Source organism: Macaca mulatta, chromosome 9 (assembly GCF_049350105.2).
Source record: "Macaca mulatta isolate MMU2019108-1 chromosome 9, T2T-MMU8v2.0, whole genome shotgun sequence".
NCBI classification, from domain to species: domain Eukaryota; kingdom Metazoa; phylum Chordata; class Mammalia; order Primates; family Cercopithecidae; genus Macaca; species Macaca mulatta.
This window is the reverse complement of record NC_133414.1, coordinates 2,808,326-2,831,880: the sequence shown is the minus strand read 5'-3', so window position 1 is coordinate 2,831,880 and position 23,555 is coordinate 2,808,326. Positions and strand designations below refer to the sequence as shown.

At 40.5% G+C, this 23,555-nt stretch overlaps 1 long non-coding RNA gene across 1 annotated transcript; it reads left to right on the top strand.

Annotated features, from left to right (window-relative positions):
• The first annotated feature begins 565 nt into the window (after positions 1 to 565).
• LOC144331379 (uncharacterized) lies at positions 566 to 22,994 on the top strand. The gene is made up of 5 exons (XR_013398476.1): positions 566 to 649; positions 2,185 to 2,460; positions 3,529 to 3,615; positions 14,658 to 14,746; positions 22,888 to 22,994. It is a non-coding gene; the product is annotated as an uncharacterized LOC144331379 (long non-coding RNA).
• Positions 22,995 to 23,555: the final 561 nt, after the last annotated feature.

Genomic DNA, 23,555 nt, shown 5'->3' with positions numbered 1-23,555 from the left:
AACATCAATTTTATCTGGAGAAGAGACTTTCTGGCAGAGGGACATGTATTCTCATGAGGATTTTCAGTGCACATTTATCTGTATCTTTTGTATTTTTAACATGTGGATATATAACTCATTCAAACATTAACGCCTCATTAGAAAAGGTCAAAGAAAATACTGTATGTGGGAAGCAAATGAGAAACCGTATGAAGATAAGTGACCCAAGAAAGAACAGATCATATAGAGAATTTTTCAAGATAGCTTTATAAAATAAAGTGTTGCACAGCTGTTAAGGCAATCTTGATGGATAAATGTTGCTCTGGAAGAATATAGATGAAAATTGTTTGAAATGCTTGTTCCCTGGTGCTGTAAAGAAATAGCACTTGAACATAAATTTAATTTTCTCAGCAAGGCAATTTTTATACTTTCTGCAGCAGAAAGAGTACACTCGTCAATGTTTTGCCACGGGAGTACACCAAACAAAGGAGACAGGGTCATTTATAACCTGATGCATCCATCCTACTGCTGTGTCCGGTTTCCATTGGCTGGAATGGGACCTCACATTCTGTATTTGTCCCGATTGGCTGGCAACTTAGAACTGATTAAAAGAGACAAAGGCAGAGGAGAACAAAGGAAGGAGGAAGTAACTGGTGGAATGCTGAGAAAGGTAAAAACACCTTCAAATAAGGAAGAGGAACAGGCTATGACCTAACGCTTGCTTGAACCAGTATAAGCATGCCAGGGCAAATATTTAGGCTAAATTGTGGAAGCTAAGAACATAAAGTACACTGATTTCTTTATTATAGATAGCAGATATTTAAGAATGTTAGCACAGGTTGTTTGAATAAATTTTGCTTCTAAGAGAAGTTGCTATTTATTCCTAATTAGATGGGGAGGAAAGTGTTTGAAGAGGAACCTCTACTTTACTTTTTACAAAATGAAAGGGAGAAAGTGGTCAAGATTATAACTTTCAGGCAGAGAAAAAAACCTGAATAAATACATGGATATAGAGAACCTAAGGACCATGTCCCAGGATGATTGGAGCATGGGAAATATGTAAAGACGTCATTAAAATTAAGGCTGATATTCCTGTTGCAAAGATGGTGTTGAGTGCAGGAATGGCACAGTCTTGGAACAGCACTGTACAGAAGAATGATCTATACGTAAATGAAAATATTTTAGATTAAAGGGGAGCCTAATCATCAGTTTAGAAATTTAATTGTTTGCAAATCATTCACCATTTTGTGGAGTATTTTGAAATGCTGTTGATATTCCATAAAGTCTTGCTGGAATATTATGGATATCCTTTTTCTTGATTAATTGGTTTCTATTATATTTATTTTACCTTACGTTTCTTCATCATAAAACTTGGTTAATTAGAGTTGGTTGACTTTCTGCATGAATTGTCACTTGTGTGCATGTTTGTGTGTATGAGATAAAAATTAGAAAACACTATTAAATTTGTGGTCAAGCCTTTGGTAGTTGGCGGCAGAAACCGGGTGCATGAAGTGCTCATCTTCTGCTCCCAGACATCTTCCACTTCTGTTGGTCATTGTTTTAAAACGTACAACTAGTCATGACCTGTGGACAGTGGGAAAAGTTCACCAAATTGCATAAACAATATTTTTAATAATCAAAAGTCTTTTGAAAATGTTAGAAATTCAGTTAATATCCACAGTATTGAATCTGGAAAATCATAGCTACGATCAAAACAATGTGTTAAGCAGCGTGAACATATGTATTAATGATGTGAAATAAGCAGTGTATTGTATCTCTTCCAGAGTGCTTTCTAAGACTATCCCTAACTGAGCAACATTTTATGTGTTGATTGTCAGCTATGTTGCAAGGTGCTGGGCTATGGAATACATACATACGTACATACATACATGCATACATACATACACAGTATCTCTTGCCTTTAAGGAGGGCAGTATAGTAAGAAAGATATATTTATAGACAATGAATGATAATGTATTTTGAAGTATTGTATTACAGATATGCACAAAATTATTGAGATCTGGTATTTACGCTAAAAATTACAAAAAAGTTTTGGACTCTTTCCAAATGTGCAGAAGGGCGCACTCACAAGCCAAGACCAAAGTGAAAATCTAGAAATGATCTGAGGATGTTCATACCCACTCCCCCCTGTATTTTCATATCTATTTATTTGACGTCATATTAAAAAACGTTCCTGAATTTCAGCATTTCAGTGTGCGGCATCATCATGCATGCTCTGTAAGTGGAGAGTAAGATCAATGCTCCTACTTGTAAATGACAGAGAAGAAAACAAAAACCAGCAAATTCCTTCTAAGGTGTCAGGAACATGAGTAAACAGATAAATCAACTAAGGAGAAAACAGCAAGCAGATTTGAAACTGTGGCCACCAGCGACCCAAGGGAACACAAAACCCAGCCCACTTGCCAGGGAGGCTGGCGGGGCCCACACCAGCTCTTGTGTCCTGGTAGGTCACCTTCTGCTGCATGTTATTCCTGCATTTAGCTCATTCTATCACAAAGCCCAAGCTCTCAATGCCGGCAAAATGAGCCAGCAACAGGATTATTCTCATAGAAAATGGACCATTGATGGCTCAGTCATTAAAGCCAATTCAGACGCATCATATCTTCTTTGAAGTGTACAACTATACTTAATGTGTAACTGATAAATATTTGCGAAATAACTGATTACCAAAAATTAGGTTTTAGTAATTTGTAGTTAACAAAATAAATTCAGTTTGAACAAAGGGAATATCAGACCATAAAAATTCATAGGATGTAAGAGAGTAAATAGTAAGAAAGGCAGATTTCTCATAAATATTATAAGTTTTGTGATGGTTCTATGCTTATAATTCTGAAAATATGTAAACAAACATCTTAAAGATCAATGAAAAAAGATGCCCTTTGAGATACATTAGAGAACAATCTCAAGGAGAAAAAATCTCACCAATTCAATGGTGAATTTGAATGGTGAATATTATCACCATTCAAAAAAACAGGGTATCATTAATATACAACCACGATCCTGTTAGTATCTACTAATTGTGGGAAAATATGATTGGAAATGGAACCAAAAAATGCAATGGGAGATTGGTGGGAAATTTATGTTTTACCATAGGAAAAAAAAAGTGAACGCAAATTATGTAGTTCTTTCGGGATGTACAGTTCTTCCGCTTACGACCAATTAGTGACTAAGGTCCACAGGGATTATGTTAGTCCTGGGCAGGTTCTGAGCTACTCAGCAGTGACCAGCATTCGAGGCCACTGCAGTGGAGGGAGCCACTGTCATCAGTAACAGGCGTATTCTCCCAGGGTCTTCATCCTAACACTGAGCAAGTGGGAATCTTGTCAGCATGTGGTTTTTCTGCCCTTTCCTGGCAGTTGTCAGATTTGTACTTATGTAGCAGCCAGGAGTACATTACTGTTTCCAAGGAAAGGAAATAGCACATATCTTTGACATTGCAAGATCTGACCCACTGCTTTAATAAGAATTTTTACAGAAAAGAATCTGAAATGACAGCCAGTCTTTCCTTCTTCCTTTTTTGCATTTCAGTTTTGAAGCAGCATTCAAAATCAGTTGTGGATCAAGTCAAGATGAACCCTGAAACAATACTTTAAATACCCCCGGATGATTTTGAAGGTATCTGTAAGTGAGAATAATTCATTCTGTTTTAAAGCATTAAGTTAATTTTCCCCAAATGCAACATATGAGTTAAAAGAATCACACCCTTTTTTTAAAAAACATTGATGGCATCCAGCCAGAAACTACCTGCTCATAATTTGCCGATTTCTACATAGCTCATCATTTCACGTTGTAAACTCCATTGCACATGGAACACATAGTTAAGACAGAGGAGCCTGCTAAACGCACATATTTGCCATTGGGCTGGAGTCCTGGTCTTTAAAATGTGGCACACCCATTCTTACCCTGCTCTTCCATAGAAGAGAAGGACAAACTGCGTGGAATTTGAGAGACTCAATCCTTTGTTTTAATCAGACTTCCAGAAAACCAGCGACCTGAAATGGCAGAGGAGTTCCTCAATCCTTGTAGACAAAATATGAACAACCAGACTTCTCTCCCTTCCAATGGAATGTAAATGGAAAAAAGCAAACCACAGCCACCTACATTTAGGAGAAGGTTTTTATTTATCTCATTATCAAGATCCTTTTAATTTGCAAAGAGTTTCTTATGGCAAACAAATACCTCTTACCCCCCACTTCCGAGAATGTAGGAACAGATGAAAGGAAAGTGTAATGGTTTTGATCTCATTAGGACATCGGCATTAGTGGGGCAGCAATTATAAAAGTAATTGACTCTGCTTCACCCGGCGTCGGGAGGGGGCCATTCTGAAGACCCATCGTGCTCCGAGGTTGGGCTGTCATCCTTCATCTTCTGCTGTGTGCCCATGTGTTAGGTTTTCAGCCCTCAAAGGCATTCAGTCTTTCTCTGGGACTCAAAGTGCAGCATAAGAAATATCTTGGAATGTTGATTACTGCTGCCTGGGATTGACTGTTCAGACACAGCTCCATCAGGGAAACCAAATATGTTGCTGCCACCCTGACATTTTCGTGTTTTTCTACCTGATCATCTGTACAGGACAAGAGAATTTCTTCTCTGTGGTGACCCATCAGAATTAATGATCCCAGCATACCCAGTAGTTTTTAATGTGCAGTATGGATTAATTCATAAGACATCGTCTGACTCAGGTTTGTTTATACAAAAATGTGCTCTGTCCACACCAACATGGCACATGTATACATATGTAACAAACCTGCACTTGTGTACATGTACCCTAGAACTTAAAGTATAATAATAAAAAAACCTGGCTATTGGGCACTATGCTCACTACCTGGGGTTGTACGCCAACTCTCACCATCACACAATATACCCATGTAACAACCTGCACATGTACCCTCTGAATCTAAAATAAAAGTTGAAATATTTTCTAAAAAATGTCCTCTGTCTACTATGAATTTATATGACCCATGTTTTTCAGTAACCTTTAATTTTAGAATAGTTTTAAATTCACAGACTATGTTTAAGATACACCAGAGAGTTCCCATGCCCTCTGTATCCAGTTTGTGTTATTGATAATGTGTTATTAGGGTATATTTGCCACAAGGGAACCGATATGGATGTGTTCACCTTTACTAAAGCTCATATTGGATTCATGTTTCCTCACTTTTGTCCCCCATGTCATCCTCTGTCTCAGGATCCCATGAAGGACACTGGGTGACTTTGAGCTGTCATGGTCTCCGAGGCTGTTCTTGGCTGTCATAGATTCTCAGACTTTCCTTGCTTTCGATGACGTTGACAGTTTTGAGGGAGACTGGTCAGGTGCTTGGTGGATTGTCACTCAAATGGAGCTTTTCTGATGTCTTTCTCATAATTAGATGGTAGCTAAAGACATTTGGGAGGGAGACCACAGAGGCAAAGCGCTGTTCTCATCACAGCACATCAAGGGCACACCAAGGCGACTTAGCGTTGTTGGGGTTGATCTTGATCCCGGCCTCAGGTTGTGTTTGTCACGTTTCTCCACTTAAAGTTGTTGCTTTTGTTTCTCTTTCTCCTTGTCCACCTTTTGCTCTTTAGAAGAAAGTCGATGTGAGAATTGCACACTTCAGGAATGGAGAGTTGTCCTCTGCCTCCATGACGATGAAATATCTTTGGGAACTACTTAGAATTCTTTTGTATGGGAGATCTATTTTTCAATCAATCAATAGAGACCTATCAACTGATCTTGTTTATTTATTTATATTTTCAATCATTTATCTATATCAGTGTGGACTTGTGAGTACTGATATTAGACTTTGGGTTGTATTCCAATACTATTTTATTTATTTTGTTGTTCAAATATTCCAGATTTGACCACTGAGAGCTTTTATGACTGGGGCTCGTGTCCCTTTGATATCATCTCATTGTTGTTTTGTGTCTGGGAATTTTTTGCTTTGTTTTCTTTTGGGGGGTAGGCACTACTTTTGGGTACTACAAGGTGCTCCAGGCTCCTGTGGTTTGTTCCCTGTCCCAGTCCTAGGGTCAGCCACTTCTCTAAGGATACCTAGCTTCTTTTATTGGAGAACAGTATTCAAATTCATGATTATGGCTGGGCACAGTGACTCACGCCTGTAATGCCAGCAGTTTGGGAGATAAAGGCAGGTGGATCACTTGAGGCCAGGAGTTCGAGACCAGCCTGGCCAACATGGCAAGACCCTGTCTCTACTAAACATACAAAAATTAGCCTGATGTGGTGGTGTACATCTGTGGGCCGAGCTATTTGGGAGATGGAGGTTGCAGTGAGCCAAGATTGCACCCCTGAACTCCATCCTAAGCAACTGAGTGAGACACTGTCTCGGAAAAAGAAAACAAAAACAAAAGCAAAAAAGAAATGTGTTAAAAAAAATTCATGATCAGGGTTCCTGGTGTGCTCCTTGTTACTGGAGCATTCTCAGCCTGCAGAACAAGAAAATACATGTGTATGTTCTAATCCATGTACCTACAAATACCTCCAAATATTTTATATGTATCCATTTATATCTATATTGAAGAAAATATGAGCCTCCTGCTGTCCCCACTCCAATCCATTGCCCCATGAACTACAGTCATGCCTTTGTGAGCTCCCACTCTTCAGTTGGAAACCTCCTCTCATCACCTGCCGTCCATTCATCAATTACTTCCCACCCAAGCCCATCACCCACCATCCATTCATTAATTACTTCTCTCCCATGCCCATCACCTGCCATCCATTCATTAATTACTTCCCTCCCATGCCCATCACCCACCATCCATTCATTAATTACTTCCCTCCCATGCCCATCACCCGCCATCCATTCATTACTTCCCTCCCATGCCCATCACCCGCCATCCATTCATTAATTACTTCCCTCCCGTGCCCATCACCCACCATCCATTCATTAATTACTTCCCTCCCATGTGCATCACCCACCATCCATTCATTAATTACTTCCCTCCCATGCCCATCACCCACCATCCATTCATTAATTCCTTCCCTCCCATGCCCATCATCCACCATCCATTCATTAATTCCTTCCCTCCCATGCCCATCACCTACCATCCATTCATTAATTCCTTCCCTCCCATGTGCATGCAATGTGGTTTCAGCACATTGGTTGACACCCCTATGGAAAACCACTTTCTCAACCGGAGCGCAGTGCTTGTGTGCAGTTCCCTTTGCCTTCAGTCTTCAGAATCCACTCATTTGCAATGTCTTTAGGTCAACACCTCTGTCCCCTTGCAGTGAGGTTGTTTGTAATGTACATTTGTAGAAGGTTTTGTCCCCATCTACATTCTATCAAGGGTTTTCTCAACCACATACATCATTTGCTTTTAATTTTTACTCAACGAGTTTCATTCTTTGTGCCATAAGTTTCTCCAGGCTTTGAGAAGGGCAGAGCATCACAAATCCATGATCACAGTAATGTGCAGAAGAATATCACAGCCTAAAATTCTAAAACTCTATTTTCTATGCCATATTAATGATTACTGTAAATTAATTTTTTTTGGAGAGGGAGGGCCCCCTTAGCCAAATTTAGTGATTTGAGAATCTCTAACTTTCACTGTGATTCAGAAAGTTTGATTTGATAAAATGCTTTTATTTTAGTCTGATGTTTTTGCTAAAGGGAACCAAATAAATGCAATGAATCCTTGGAATTGACTCAAAGGCCCCAAAGGGTCAAATGACAAAGAACTGGTCTCCTACAACATCTCTGAGAACAAGATCTAAGTGGATTATTCCAGACAAGGAGCACTTGTGATGTAAGCAGGGACGTCATCATAGAGCAGTAGGAAGTTTCATATCCCTAAAACCTTGGAAGCTGTGACATGACATTTACTCTTCATCATTTTGGCTTGTTTTTAAATAGAACTAGTATCAGGAGACTTCCCTTTATTTAACACTACTCAAAAATATAAAATATGATAGGCATAATTACTGGGATTTTAGAGTGCATTCTAATTTCACTTTTTATAGCTTTTTTTTTTTTTTTTTTTTTTTTTTGAGACAAGATCTCACTCTGTCACCCAGGCTAGAGTGCAGTGGCACAATCATGGCTCACTGCAGCTTCAACCTCCTGGGCTTAAGGGATCCTTCTGCCTTCGCTTAGCAGGTAGCTAGGACTACAGGTGTGTGCCACTACCCCCAGCTAATTGTTTTTTATTACTTTTGTATAGAGACAGTCTCACTGTGGTGCCCATGCTAGTCTTGAACTCCTGGCCTCAAGCAATTCCCCTGCCTCAGCCTTCTAAAGTGCTGGGATTACAGGTGTGATCCACCATGCTGGGCTCCCCTTATAATGTTTGAGCAAAGTTTTCCTTTATAGCAAGTAAACAGACCTCCACCTCCTTATGTAACTGTAGGATATTTAAAAGTACATTATATTAAGTGATGGGGAGGCCAAGTTATAAAATCAGGCCCACATGGAGAAACACAGGAGCATTTACAGGCAATGCCTTCTGTAGACAGCTCCAAAGACCGGGAGACCTAGTGTGTGTGCATGAAGCCACTTCAAAAGGAAAAGGTGAGGTGGAAACATTGCTTCTCTAAGCAAGAGAGTAGCAAAGACTTGGCTTCCAAGCCTTTCACTGACAAACAGAATTCCAGGAGTAGATACAGGCAGATCACCTGCTTTTAGAAAAGAAGTCCTGAGAGCATTCCCATTACTGTGGCCGGAATCTGACCCCTGGAATCTGCTCCATGACTGGGATGGGCATCCCACGAAAAGCAGCCTTTGGAGCTCTGGCCATCTGGCTACTCGGACACTCCAGGGTGTAGGCAGCATCAGCGCACCTTCCTCTTGGCTCTGAAACTGACCTTGCAGAGTGTAGGCAGCATCAGCGCACCTTCATCTTGGCTCTGAAACTGACCTTGCAGAGTGTAGGCAGCATCAGTGCACCTTCCTCTTGGCTCTGAAACTGACCTTGCAGAGTGTAGGCAGCATCAGTGCACCTTCGTCTTGGCTCTGAAACTGACCTTGCAGAGTGTAGGCAGCATCCATGTGCACCTTCCTCTTGGCTCTGAAACTGACCTTGCAGAGTGTAGGCAGCATCAGTGCACCTTCGTCTTGGCTCTGAAACTGACCTTGCAGAGTGTAGGCAGCATCGATGTGCACCTTCCTCTTGGCTCTGAAACTGACCTTGCAGAGTGTAGGCAGCATCCATGTGCACCTTCCTCTTGGCTCTGAAACTGACCTTGCAGAGTGTAGGCAGCATCGATGTGCACCTTCCTCTTGGCTCTGAAACTGACCTTGCAGAGTGTAGGCAGCATCAGTGCACCTTCCTCTTGGCTCTGAAACTGACCTTGCAGAGTGTAGGCAGCATCAGTGCACCTTCGTCTTGGCTCTGAAACTGACCTTGCAGAGTGTAGGCAGCATCAGTGCACCTTCGTCTTGGCTCTGAAACTGACCTTGCAGAGTGTAGGCAGCATCGATGTGCCTTCCTCGTGGGATCTGAGGCTGCGCCTGATTGCTGGATCTAAAAAGTTCTGCTCAGGTTGTCGGATGCCTCTGTGTCTAAGAGGTGGCTTTCACCTTATTTGAATCGATGTAGATCTCCTGCAGCCAGAACCTTCAGGATTTCTAGTCTGCCATATAGAGGGATAGTCAGAAGTCCTATTTTTCTATCGAAGACGTCTTCGTTTTGTACTTAACAAAAGGCATATTTGGTTATGTCTTTCTTAGTCCAGCCATCTACTTTAATACAGTCTTGCTTGTTTTCCCCCAATAATTTTAGTTCCTTTTACATGTTCTTTTCTGTTTTAAATGCCTTTTGTAACATATTCTGATAATTCCGTTTTCTGAACTACAGGGCTGCACTTGTTTCTGCTGATCTTGATTACTTTTTTTAATCTTGGTGGCTGGCTCCCTGGAGTCAGAAGCCTGAGTGGCCTGGAGAGATCCGTTGTTCTGGGGAGCATACGAATTGACTTCCATGATGCGAGCCTAGGGGCATCGTAGACCCAGAATCAACCTCATGTCTCTACTTGAGATTTTCTGAACCAAAAACATCAGTAAAAATTTGACTTTGAAACCCATGAGACAGTTTTTGGGGGCCTTTTGTTTGTTTGTTTGTTTGAAGCTGTTGAGAAAAAACATTCTTATGTGCAGAACCCAGAGACGTTTCTGTTCTGTCTGGGCAGAATAGGCCCACCTGCCATTTCCCGAGGAGGTTTTCATTGTGACCTGTGCTGTATTTTGGGTTTCACTTTCATTCCACACTTACACCATCTCAGTGTCTTTTCCTGTGTGCTCTTTCTGGAGATTGAAAGCCAGAACTCTAAGACACCAAGGGCAGCCAGTGCCCCGAGGTGGCAAAGTGTCAGAAAAATTGTGTTCTCTCTTTGTTTCCTGTGAGATTCTTGCCCTTGGGAACTTCCCTGTTCAGTCCAAGTTGAGGACTGCACTTGACGGACTTTAACAAACCTTTTATCTGACACTTGGAGGTGTTTCATAGTAGGAACACTTTCAGAGTGTTTTTTTCGGTTGCATTGATTTTGAACAAAATCGACTTTATTTTCAAATGAACACCTTAGATTGCTGCCCATCAACTCTTTGACAGATGAGAAAGGAGGAGACCCAGAAGAGTTAAGTGGGCTGCTCCAGCTTCTGCAATGATTCGCTTTCAACTTTAAACTCCTTCTCAAGGCTCTCGGCCTCTGCTGCCAGTTTCGTTTCCACCACATCGTGGTGTGTGCTCACCACGCCAAGCCCAGGTAGGCGCCAAAGCGGATGACCTTCGTCTGCTCTAGGGAGGCCCAAAGGCTGCGGGGTGCACCTTGACCATAGCTTTTGCAGTCTCAGTGTACCTTCCCATGGATTATGCATAGATTTCAAGACACAAGAAGAGTGAGTTTCCAGTGGAGAAACCTGGCAGAGAATGGCACGATCGGATATCTAAGTCCACATCACCAGGGTGGGGGCCTCCAGCCATGAACACCCCCTGAGCAAGAGACTAAGTGGTTCACCTCACGGCAGCAGAGTTTCTGCCAAAATATCCAATTGTAAAGCTACACCAGACAAACCCAAATGGAGGGACAGCTTATAAAGTCACACATGCACTCCAAATGGGTCACTGCCCAGAAAGAGAAGGAAGGAGGAGAGGAGGCAAGGTCACACCAGCCTGAGACAGACAGCACCGCAAACCAGGAAAACTTTCCATAAAGTGTGGTACTGGGACCATGGGTGGGGTGTGATAAGGAGCTGTGATTTACATCATAATATTCAATCGACATGAACGTGCTTTATTTTGATGATGCTTTTGGTTATAAAAGAGAGTATCTTTTATTTTATTAATGGAATAAAGAGGAAACATGCCCCCAACTTAACATCAAATAACTCAGACAAAAAAAATCATGTATATGTATATACACAATCAAATATATCAGTCGCGTGTGTGTGTCTGTGTGTGTGCGTGCTTGTGTGTGTGTGTATGATGAGGGGAGAGGGAGAGAGAGAAAGAGAGAGAGAGAGCAGAGACGGAGAGAGAAGAAGTGAGGAAGAATACAAAAATTGATGGATTTGGGTAAAATACATGCTCTAGTTCCTTTTGGTATTCTCAGACTTTCCGTCTATGTTTGGAACCCTAAAAATGTAAATAAAAGTTAATAACAAATAATATGAAAGGAAAACAAAAACAAAACAAATTGAGCACACAACCAGTGTGTCAAGCTATGGGACTTTCATCCCCAAAAGGGCCCCATTTCCTAATTTGCACAAAAGCTTTTGGAGCCCAGGGATTGCCCTGTGCTCCGCTTTGAGGCTCGTGGAATTAATCCATTCATTAAATAAATGATGATGAGCTCTTGTAACATGCCAGGCCTTTTTCTGAGCTCTGGGCGTAGAACAGTGAACAGCACTGACAAGGTTCCTGCTTATATTGGAGTTTACATTCCAGCAGACAGTGACGGAAATCAATCACATAGAGGAGAATTTATAGAGTTTCTAACGGTAATGATTTCTTAAAAGAAAAATATACTATGGCAAGGAGATAGACAATCAGTGCAAAAAAAATCAATTTTTTTGTGTGTGTGATGGATAAGGAACACTCACTGATAAAATCATGGTAAAAATCGAGATTGTGAGCAAAATATGAAGACTTGTGAGGCAAGAGTATATCAGGCAGAGGAAAGACGGAGAGAGTAAGCATGGTTGCTTTGTGTTAAGGTGAAAGGAAGGGAGGAAGGGAGGGAGGAAGGGGGGAAGGAAGGAAGGGAGGGAGGAAGGGAGGGGAAGGAGGGGAGAGGAGGGGAAGGAAGGAGGAGGGGAGGAAGGGAAGGAGGGAAAGGAAGGAAGGAAGGAAAGAAAGAAACGAGGATTCAAGGAAGGAGGAAGGTAAGGGAGGGAGGGAAAGAAGGAAGGAAGAAAAGGAAGGAAAGGGGAGGAAGAGAGGAAGAGACGGAGGAAAAGAGGAAGGAAAGGAGGAAGGGAGGGAGGGATGGAAGAAGGAAGGAAGGAGAGAAGGAGGAAGCAAAGGGAGGGAAGGAAGGAAGGAAGGAAGGAAGGAAGGAAAGAAGAAAGGAAGGAGTGGGAAGAAAAGCAGAAGGCAGGGACTGTGGGAACCTGATGTGAATCACCCAGGGCAGGGGACTCCATCCTTTGCTCTCTATTTGCATCTCCCGAGGAGCTTTTAAAGATATCCGTGTCCAGGTGCCATGACTCTGGGTTCTGATTGAATTAATTTGTGCTTCGTAATTAGCATCTATATTTTTCACAGGCTTCCCTAGACTGATTCTATTTTGTGACTGGGGTGAGATTCATGAATCACTGCCGCTTAGGCTGTAGCATTTCATTTTTGTTCTGCGTGTGATGGGAACCTCCAGATTTGGAGCTGAGGAGTGACATAGTCTGACTTGCCTTTAAAAGCACCCTGGAGAGAGCTGACTGGGGAATAAGGTTAGAGATTAGGACAGTGTGGCAGTCAGAGAGGCTGGGTGCTGGTTTGAACCGGGTGGTTCCTGCAGCGGTCATGAGAATGGGTTGGGATCTGGATGCCTCCTTACCACAGAGTCGCTCTGCTACGGACTCGGTGGACTGGAGGCTCTTCTTCTCGCCAAGTCTGTGTGCTCAGTCCTAATCCCCGATGTGATGGCATTTTGGAGATGGGGCCTTTGGGAGGTAACGAGGATTAGATGAGGTTGTGATTGCAGAAAACTCAAGGGATTAGTGCCTTCATGAATAGATGCCCCAGAGGGTTCTTCCCCCATTCTGCCATGTGAGGGACACAGTGAGAAGGTGCCATCCATGAACCGAGAAGCCGGCCCCGCACAGACCCCCTATCCACCTTGATCTTGGACCTCCAGCCTCCAGAGCTGTGAACAACAGGGGCCTGCTGGTATAGCTTCCCGTCTGCGATACTGGGTTCTAGCAGTTCAACAGACCAAGACACACTCCAATTTGCCAATGTTTGAAGCAGGGTATGTGAGAGAAAGGACATGAACCTCTGCGATTCTCGGAACAATGACATTTTTGCCATTTCCTAAGACACAGGAGAGCAAGGGAGAAGAAAGTTGGTACCTGGGCTCAATACTTTAGTTCTGGGCGTAGTAAATTTAAAAGATCCAAGTCAGAAGTCAACTAGCCCAGGGGAGTGAAGAAAACTGAGCCCATTCGTCTAGAAAATTAATATTTACACATGATTCCTTCAAAGAAATAAGAAGGCTCGTGCTAACTCTTACTTCTCCTGAAATTGCATTTTCACTCATAGAATAAAGGCAGTTTATGAAATAAGACATACTAATTTCTTCAACTTTTTTGTAATTTTTTGACGCATCATAAACTTTCATTTCAGTATGAAAATGTGTTTCTGTATTATTTTCTTTGAATAGCAACAAAACGACAGAAAACAAGTCGCTAAGATAATTATTTGGGAATTGTATTTGAAAGACTACCTTTTGAAGAAGTGGAGATCTGACTCATAAGTTGTTTTCTAAACAGCATCGCATTAAAGCCTCGGGACTGCCTTAAAAAGTTAGGGTTGGAACTTGCTGACCTCTGGCAAGCCCCTGCAATCCGTACCATGCTCAATTCTTTCACAGAATTCTGGCACCCGAGGAGCCCCTGTGGAAGCAGAAGGTCTGTGGTCATTGCTGACTGACCGACAGCCAGGACGCGGCTGAGGCAGCTGATTTGCAAGTTCCACAAGGACCCTGCTTTATGGCGTCTGTAGTGTCTGCCCGTCCAGCTCCAAGACCAACTTCACCACAGTCTAAAAGCAGAGTCTTGATGAAATCGTATTAACCAAACCCCAAAGTGAATTCAATTTTAATGTCCTTTTTTCAGAATAAATATTCTGACATATTCTTCAATAGCACAAATTGTAGTTTCAAAACAAAGAAACAGGAAAACCACCAGTGTGTTCTGAGTAAGGACAGCTTTGACCCGACTTCTCTCATCAGAAAGGTAGACATCAGTGACTCAGCCGTCTTGTCAGAAAGCTGTGCCTCAAATTCACTGGCACTCCTGCTGTTTTGCCCAATACTGAGGTTTCGGCACAGTTAATGTCAACTCATGAACTAACGACAATTTAATTACTGAAGAATACGAGGAAATAATGTTCACATAGTATCAAATTATAACCACAGGTTCAAGTATTCACTGAAATGTCTTCATCTGTTCCTAAGATTTGGGTTAATTCCAGTTTATTAGTGGTTTATTTATTCCATCATCTGTTAGCTCCTGAAGCATTTTTAGAAGGTACCAAATAAGAAAAATGTGGATGAAGATGGAGAAAGCATACAAAACTTTTACACACTGGTTTGAAGGTAATACTATTTATTTTGTTTATTGGTAAACACCTTAATCTAGTTCACTTGCCAGTAATGGTCTGCAGAAATAGATTGGTGCAAAAGTCATTGTCGTTTTGGACACTACTTTATTTATTTATTTATTTTTCTTCTTTTGAGGCAGTCTCACTCTGTCACCCAGGCTGGAGTGCAGTGGTGCGATCTTGGCTCACTGCCTTCTGGGTTCACGCCATTCTCCTGCCTCAGCCTCCCAAGTAGCTGGGACTACAAGTGCCCACCAGCACGCCTGGCTAATTTTTTGTATTTTTAGTAGAGACGGGATTTCACTGTGTTAGCCAGGATGGTCGCGATCTCCTGACCTTGTGATCCCCCTGCCTTGGCCTCCCAAAGTGCTAGGATTACAGGCGTGAGTCACCTCGCCCAGCCAGCCATTACTTTTAATGACAAAAACTGCAATGACTTTTGCACCAATCTAATAGATTAGAAATAGCCATTTCTGAAAGGTAAACACGTAGATTTCACGGAACAGACACTCTGTGGCATGTGGCATTAGGTAGCATGTGCTTTGCTTACTGGCTTGGCTTACCAAGCAGGTGAGGTGACCTGGTGCAGACATCTGCAGACTGGCTTCATGAGTAGGCAAAACTGAGGCTTAGTGTCTTGAAGCCTCAGTTTCTAGATCCTTACCTGCAAAATGAAAAAGAAGCATAGTATGGGAATCACGGATTTTGTATGAATTATATAGAGAAATCTGAAGTGCTTAGCAAAATGTCTAATGTAAGTTTCCAGTATATTTTAATATACTCATAAATCATCTCACAAAAATTGATATGCATGTTACATTTACAAGTATGGAATAGTGGCTTAGGGAAGCAAATTGAGTTTTTTAAAGTCCAACATGTAGAAGATGACACCTAAAATCCAAACGAGGTCTATGCCCCTGCACAGCCTCTGTTCTCTACACCATACCTCAGTGGTTCTCATGAGTGTTCAAGCATTCCACCCAAGAATGTTTGAAATAGCCTGCAAGTTCCAAAGGTAATCTGGTATGTAGTTTCTTTCATAACCAGAAAGAATATTTGCTTTTGCTTTGACTTTTTTGCTGAAAAAGTTTTCCCTATAGTTTTAATTATAAAAGTTAATATATGTGAGAGAATAATTTAACATCAAAAAATTCTAACATCTCAGTGGTGCAGGCAGTGCTTCTTAAGGTACTCTCTGAATATTTTAATAATATTGGAAGCAAGTATACCACACTAGAATGGACTTTTAAGCGTTGGAAATTGCCCCGTATAGCAGCCTGTCACAGAGAACAGGTACAAATACCTGAATAGTCGGTGGTCTGCACCCAGCGTCAGAGCACTCTGGTCAACTGCAGTCTGGGACGTGAAGTATATACAGTTGCCAATCTGTGCCATATCTGCAGCTCTCTGCGTGGCCAAGCTGCGACCACCTTAATCCCTGCAAGTCTGGCATTTCCCAGTGTTTTTTAAGTGATTATTACAGCCCTTGACAAATATAGGATTTGCTGGCCAAGGAACTTCACTTCTTTTTTTTTTTTTTTTTTTTGACGGGGTCTCATTCTGTCACCCAGGCTGGAGTGCAGTGGCCGGATCTCAGCTCACTGCAAGCTCCGCCTCCCGGGTTTAGGCCATTCTCCTGCCTCAGCCTCCCGAGTAGCTGGGACTACAGGCGCCTGCCACCTCGCCCGGCTAGTTTTTTGTATTTTTTAGTAGAGACGGGGTTTCACCGTGTTAGCCAGGATGGTCTTGATCTCCTGACCTCGTGATCCGCCCGTCTCGGCCTCCCAAAGTGCTGGGAAGGAACTTCGCTTCTAAAACTCACACCCTCATTTCACACCTTCATTTCTAAAACTCACACTCAAACTCAACCAGCATAACCTTGAAGGTACTAGGTTGTGTTTTGGAATGCCAAAATAAAGACATCAGCTTGGCAGAAACAGATAGACATATTTGTGGCCGGGGCGCTAGAATACAGCAAGCTACCTCTGACTTCTGGGTTCCTTGAAGCCAAAAACGGATTTCAAAAGAGCCTTCTCTTACAACTCCACGCTCAAAATTGTCCTTAAAAGTCAAGGCAACAGCACCAAGACTTCAACCTAGTTCCTTTTTAACACCTCAAATGCAATTATTGCCCATTGTGCTCTTTTCAAGCAGGTGATAAACGATCTGGATACTCAACATGTTCACAAACCCCAAACTTATTATCCTGCTACTTTTTGTTTTCCGAATAATATACAGCAGACATAAATTTCATGTTGGAAATTTCATTGAGCAGCATTTCCACATACTTTACTAATTTGTGTTGACTTACAAGAACAGGTTACAGTTGTGATTCTTGGTGACCTTGGTATACCACTGTTTCCTCACTGAGTTAAAATATTTGTAATAACTTAAAAAACTTTTCAGAAGCAATGTTCTAAGATACATGTTAACCTTGGTAATATTTTCCTCTTTTTTTTTTTTTTTTTTTTTGAGACAGAGTCTTGCTCTGTGCCAACGCTGGAGTGCAGTGACATGATCTCGGCTCACTGCAACCTCCGCCTCCCAGGTTCAAGTGAATTTCCTCCCTCAGCCTCCCAAGGAGCTGCGATTACAGGTATGCATACCACATCCGGCTAATTTTAATATTTTTAGTAGAGAAAGGGTTTCACCATGTTGGCCAGGCTGATCTAGACCTCCTGACCTCAAGAGATACATCCACCCCCGCCTCCCAAAGTGCTGGGATTACAGGTGTGGGCCACTGTGCCTGTCTGCATTTTACTTCTGATTTTGCTGCAAAAGGTAGTGAAACTTTGAGATTTTTAATCTAAGCAGTTGGCCTACAAATGTAGAGCTACATCCTTCAAATGCCTGAAAAGATGGTGTCTTATTTTTTTTCCCTTTTCATCAGTTCAGCTGTTATAATCTCTGTGTTTACTATTAACATTTCTGTTTTAAAAGCCAGATCTGGAGGATTTTCATGACTAATTTAGATCTGTCACTGGATCCTACATGGAATAGTTGTGCAATCCTTACTGAGCTGCTACTGGCAGCTGTCTTTGGAACAATGTACAAATGGAAACTGCTTAAAACAATAGCCTGAAGCAATTACATGCCAATAACCGCTCAGAGACTACCACACCTGCTTTCCATCCATCCTTATTAACAAGCCTAATTCAAAATCAGAATTGATAGGAAACAAACTAACCATTACCAGCTGGTACATGCAGATGTCTAAACAAATGTCATTGAGGTGGGAAACCTGGATTTCCTATAATCTGCAAATATATGTGTTGCAAGTTCAGAACTTTCTTTGATCCATCATGTTGGAGCCAAGATGATCTTATGTCCAACGTGCAAGAGTCTACTATCTTCTGGAGTGAGAGAAGGAACATTTATAAAGCAAATTGATCTGTGCAAATCAAGGCTTTTTCTATTTCAGGAACCTTTTTGTATTCCTGATCCAGTCTCTAGAGATAAACCGTTTTTAGCATCTCATCTTTGATAGGGGTTCGGGAACAGACCAATTAAGTGTGTAAGAACATTGTTAATGACACCCGTGATCTTTCCAGCTGTGAGGAATGGCGCTCATTATCTGCAGAAATAATGGCATATGTGAGTATCAAGGCTGTGTTAAAAATACTCACAAACATATCTATCATTCATGTTTCAATATTTTCTCAACTGAGAACAGCCTTCAGAGAGAGACAGAAGGGCAAGCGATCAAATAGTCCCCCTTTGCAGCTCACAGTTGGGTTTTCGCCAGGGCAAAGCCGTTGTGCATTTCTTGAAGTCAGGGGCTCTGCTCAGCTGAAGGTGTGCTGAATAACGTTACAGCCTCTGTTCCCGGGAGACATGGAAGGTGAGAACCAGGGAGAGGAAAGGGCAGAGGATCCAATGAAAGCGCATGGGTCAATCACAAATCTTTCCTTTCTTTACAAATTGGAAATCGTTTAAACAATACTTTTAATAGGTTAGACACTTTTTTATGAGAGGAGTCATTTTGTTCTTATTCCATAGGTTTTCAGAAATGAAGGATCACTGATGTTAGAAACTGTGTGTGCATTGTGTGGGTGCACCTGCAACTGCATAGTTTTTATTCAATGTAGAACAAGACACAAAATCTTGCTCCAAAAGTCTTTAAACCATCAGAATGATGATACCAGATCATGGTGATTATATAGGTAGCCTATTAGTTAATTCTTTAAATGTATATTTTACAGGAAAAGTGAAAATACAAAACAACAGTATTTAGAAGTGAAGAAAGTTATTGACCAAAATGCTCATAAGGGGAAAAAAGCCAGAAATGTTAAAAATGCAAGGACTAAGAGAAGCTGAAAATATTGCTTTTCTTCCTGATGGTTTATGTTTGAGAAACTGCCTCTTCTGGGAAGCCTTCCCTGGTTGCCTCATTTAAGAGCAAACTTCTCCCTCCTCACCATCACTATTTCTCTTGCTCTGTTTAATTTCCTCCCTCATCCTCATCACTTTCTGAAGCCAGATAGTGCTGCTTTTTTTTACAGCTGGTCGGTAATGAGTCTTTCCCACTAGAAGATAAACAACATGATCCAAAAAGATCCCCTTTCTAGCACTACATCCCTGGAGGCTAAAGGAAAACCTGAAAACAGTCATTCAGCAAAATTAGGAATAAAAACCAGTACAACCCCAAAATGCTTCTAAAAACTCATTGCTATCAATCAATGGATCTTGTTTTGTACATATTAACAAACAAAAGAAAGAACAGAATCTTTTCTCCTGCTAAAATATATTTTTCACTTTTTAAATGCTGTAAACCTCATGCCAATTAGTTTTAGTGCATGTCATTGATCAGGGGTTAAATGGAAACTGTGGCTTCTCCAGGGCTTTCTGCTATTTTTTGGAGAAAAGCAATTTCAACATTCTGATGAGGGCTTTGCCATGTGAATTTGTGAATCTTTTAGCAACGTTGATTACTGCTTTTTGCTTAAATCTGGACATGCAATTATTATCATTTAAACCATTTCAACAGAGAGAATTATCACATTGTCAAATCCATTATTTTTATAAACTATGAGTAACTGGCAATTAGTATACCATAACAAAAATTATTGATACATAATTTTTCAAAAATCTCAAATATTGGTACATTTTACCATCACTAAACAGAAAATTGTTTAGTTCCATACATTTCACAGTAATACCGTTTGACTAAATCATTTAGAACTCTTTAAAACTGAGATCAGTAAGGACATCAGTAACAAATGGTGAAACGTAGTACGAATATTAAGTTGATTTTGATGTTATTACTTGATAGGGTTTGGCTGTGTCCCCACCCAAATCTCATCTTGACTTGCAGCTCCCACGATTCCCACGCGTCATGGGAGGGAACTAGTGGGAGGTAATTGAATCATGGGGGTGGGTCTTTCCCGTGCTGTTCTCGTGATAGTGAGTGAGTCTCATGAGATCTGATGGTTTTACACAGGGAAGTTCCCCTGCACAAGCTCTCTCTTGCCTGCTGCCATGTAAGACGTCCCTGGCTCTTCCACCATGATTGTGAGGCCTCCCCAGCCCTGTGGAACTGTGAGTCCATTAAACCCCTTTCCTTTATAAATTACCCAGTCTCTGGTATTTCTTTAGGAGCAGTGTGAGAACAGACTAATACCAATGAAATCCCTTAAAGTGATTCACCTACTTTTTATAGTAAGAAAAATGATGATGATGATGACAGTGATGATGACAATGAAATAATTAACACCACATATGTCGGGGTCTCTTCCAAGCACTACCTGTTGTTGTGTATTTTTTGACACAAAGTTGGCTGTGTGCATGTGTTTAAGTGTGCTTGGGGGTGCAATTGTTTGGTGATTATTGGCGAAGATCAAATCTGTGAGTCATTTGTTCTAGGGTACCTGGCTTAATAAGCTCTTCCAAGGAACAGTGTTATAGAATATTCTTTAATATTTTCCCCTACAGTGTTCATGGTGTTCACTAATGACCCTGAAATTGACTTTGAACATTGTATTTAGCGAGGTCTCCCATTCTTGCTTAAATGGAGACCCATGATATTTTCTGAATAACCCATCTTGTCCCCAGCTGATTAGAAGCACCACCTTATTAAGTCTCATTTCCGTTTCCATACCAAGGTTGTATCACTAGTCTCCTCTGCAAATATGACTGAAAAATAGAAATAAGCAGAAAGATGGGGGTGGTGAGGATAAAAGGGAGGAAGACGAGAAAGAGAAGGGAAAAAGGGAATGGAAAAGAGGAGGTGAAGGATGTAAATTTAATGGGAGTTTATTCTCAGCCAGAATGTTTTCCAAGGGAAACACAATTTCAAATAGTTAGGGGTCGTCCTCCATTCTAATTGAGATCAGCAATTGAGTAAGATTATTTTTCCCCGATTAGATATATGACATATGGCTGTAATAGGGAAGATCTTAGATTTACAGTCAGAATAGCCTAGTTCAAAATTTGGCCTTGCTCATTTGCAGAGCTTTAGTGAGAATCAGGTAATGTACAGCATGAAGCCGTTTCTATATGTGCGTTAGCAGAAATTGTATATTTCAGTTTTAAATATATATATACACATATATGAATATATACACACACGTATACATATATGAATATATACACACACGTATACATATATGAATATATACACACACGTATACATATATGAATATATACACACACGTATACATATATGAATATATACACACACGTATACATATATGAATATATACACACGTATACATATATGAATATATACACACGTATACATATATGAATATATACACACGTATACATATATGAATATATATACACGTACACATACATGAATATATACACGTACACATACATGAATATATACACATGTACACATACATGAATATATACACGTACACATATATGAATATACACACGTACAGATATATGAATATATACACACGTACACATATATGAATATATATACACGTACACATATATGAATATATACACGTACACATACATGAATATATACACATGTACACATACATGAATATATACACATGTACACATATATGAATATATATACACATGTACACATATATGAATATACACATGTACACATATATGAATATATATACGCATGTACACATATATGAATATATATACGCATGTACACATATATGAATATATACGCATGTACACATATATGAATATATATACGCATGTACACATATATGAATATATACACATGTACACATATATGAATATATATACACATGTACACATATATGAATATATACACATGTACACATATATGAATATATATACACATGTACACATATATGAATATATATACACATGTACACATATATGAATATATATACACATGTACACATATATGAATATATATACACATGTATACATATATGAATATATATATACACACACACACATATATATATAGTTGAAAAGTACTAATGGGTCAAGCATATCTATTTTAAAATCTGTATGACTAGGCCCTCATGACTCTTGTTAAGGCACTAAGACTATTCCATTGGGGAATATAACGGTAATTTGAAAAAAAAGTAAACCAAACTCTGCACAAAAGAGAGAAGATGCCACATTAGACTCCCTTCCTGGCACAGTTGAGCAGGTACTTAAAAGCTTCAGGATTTGTGAGGGATTAACCACTAAGAGCTATCATCACTCGGTAATGAACAATAAATATTAAAAACAGAAATCTTAATCCAAAATATGTGTTCAAGTGTACATTTAAACTCATTCTACAATATAAAATAATCCTATCCTAAAACTGACATATATTATTCTGTCTAAATTATTTATATTTTACTCACAAACCATCCATATTCATAAATATCATGTTTGGATTGATTTATTTTCATCTTTATACAGCCTGTTCCTCAAGCTCCCAGGCTTTTAATTAATCTGGATTTGGGGTATACATTCTTTGTGCCTTGATTAATACCAAACAGGCTTTATTTAATTAAAGAGACAGACTGGTGAAAGACATTTTAATCAAAAATTTCATATGCATACAGTACATCTGTATTTAATACTCGGAAAGGGGAAAAAAACCTGATTTATTGTATTTATTTTTTAAATGTTTGAATAAAGCAATAGTTCTATTTCCTGTGATGAAGCCCTTTACGTTCCTCCTTCATCTTAAAGCTGTCACCGCGCGGAACATAAAGAACAGGCCAAGAGCAGTGCAGGCATCGACGACTTTCTCCATTCAGAGTCTCCACGCATCCCAAATAAACGAAACACATCAAAACACGGGAGTACTTCCTTAAGTTTTCTTAGTTCCGGTCGCCTTGTTTAGGCCTCTTGAGGGTGTTATTTTTCACAAAATGTCAGTGAGGAAGTGAAACTCAATCCTAAAATTTAAGGGGCTCATCATGGTTTTGAATGTGTGATTTTACGCTGTTGAAAATGGGCAGCTTGTTTCATTCATAGACATCTTGATGAAAAGGTTTTCTGTAATTGCACTGAAATCCAACAGTTGTTTTAGAGCATGATTTAAACAATATTTTCTTCATCAAGATACCATGTAAAGCCACAGGGTTCATCGGATACAGGTCTGGAGCGTTGGTTGGCTGAGCATAGTAGCTTAGAACTTGTAGGAAACGCAGATTCTTGAGCTCTATTCCAGACGTGCACACTCAGAAACTCCAGGGAGGAGACCCAGCAGTCTGTTAACAAACCTTCCGGATGATTCTAACGCTACCAGCAAGAGGCTTAACACACAAAAAAGGCCCTAACAGGTGTTTTCTTGAAATGCTTCTCCAACCACAACCGATGGGTGGAAACAAGGCGCGTGTTCAAGAAATAGAAGA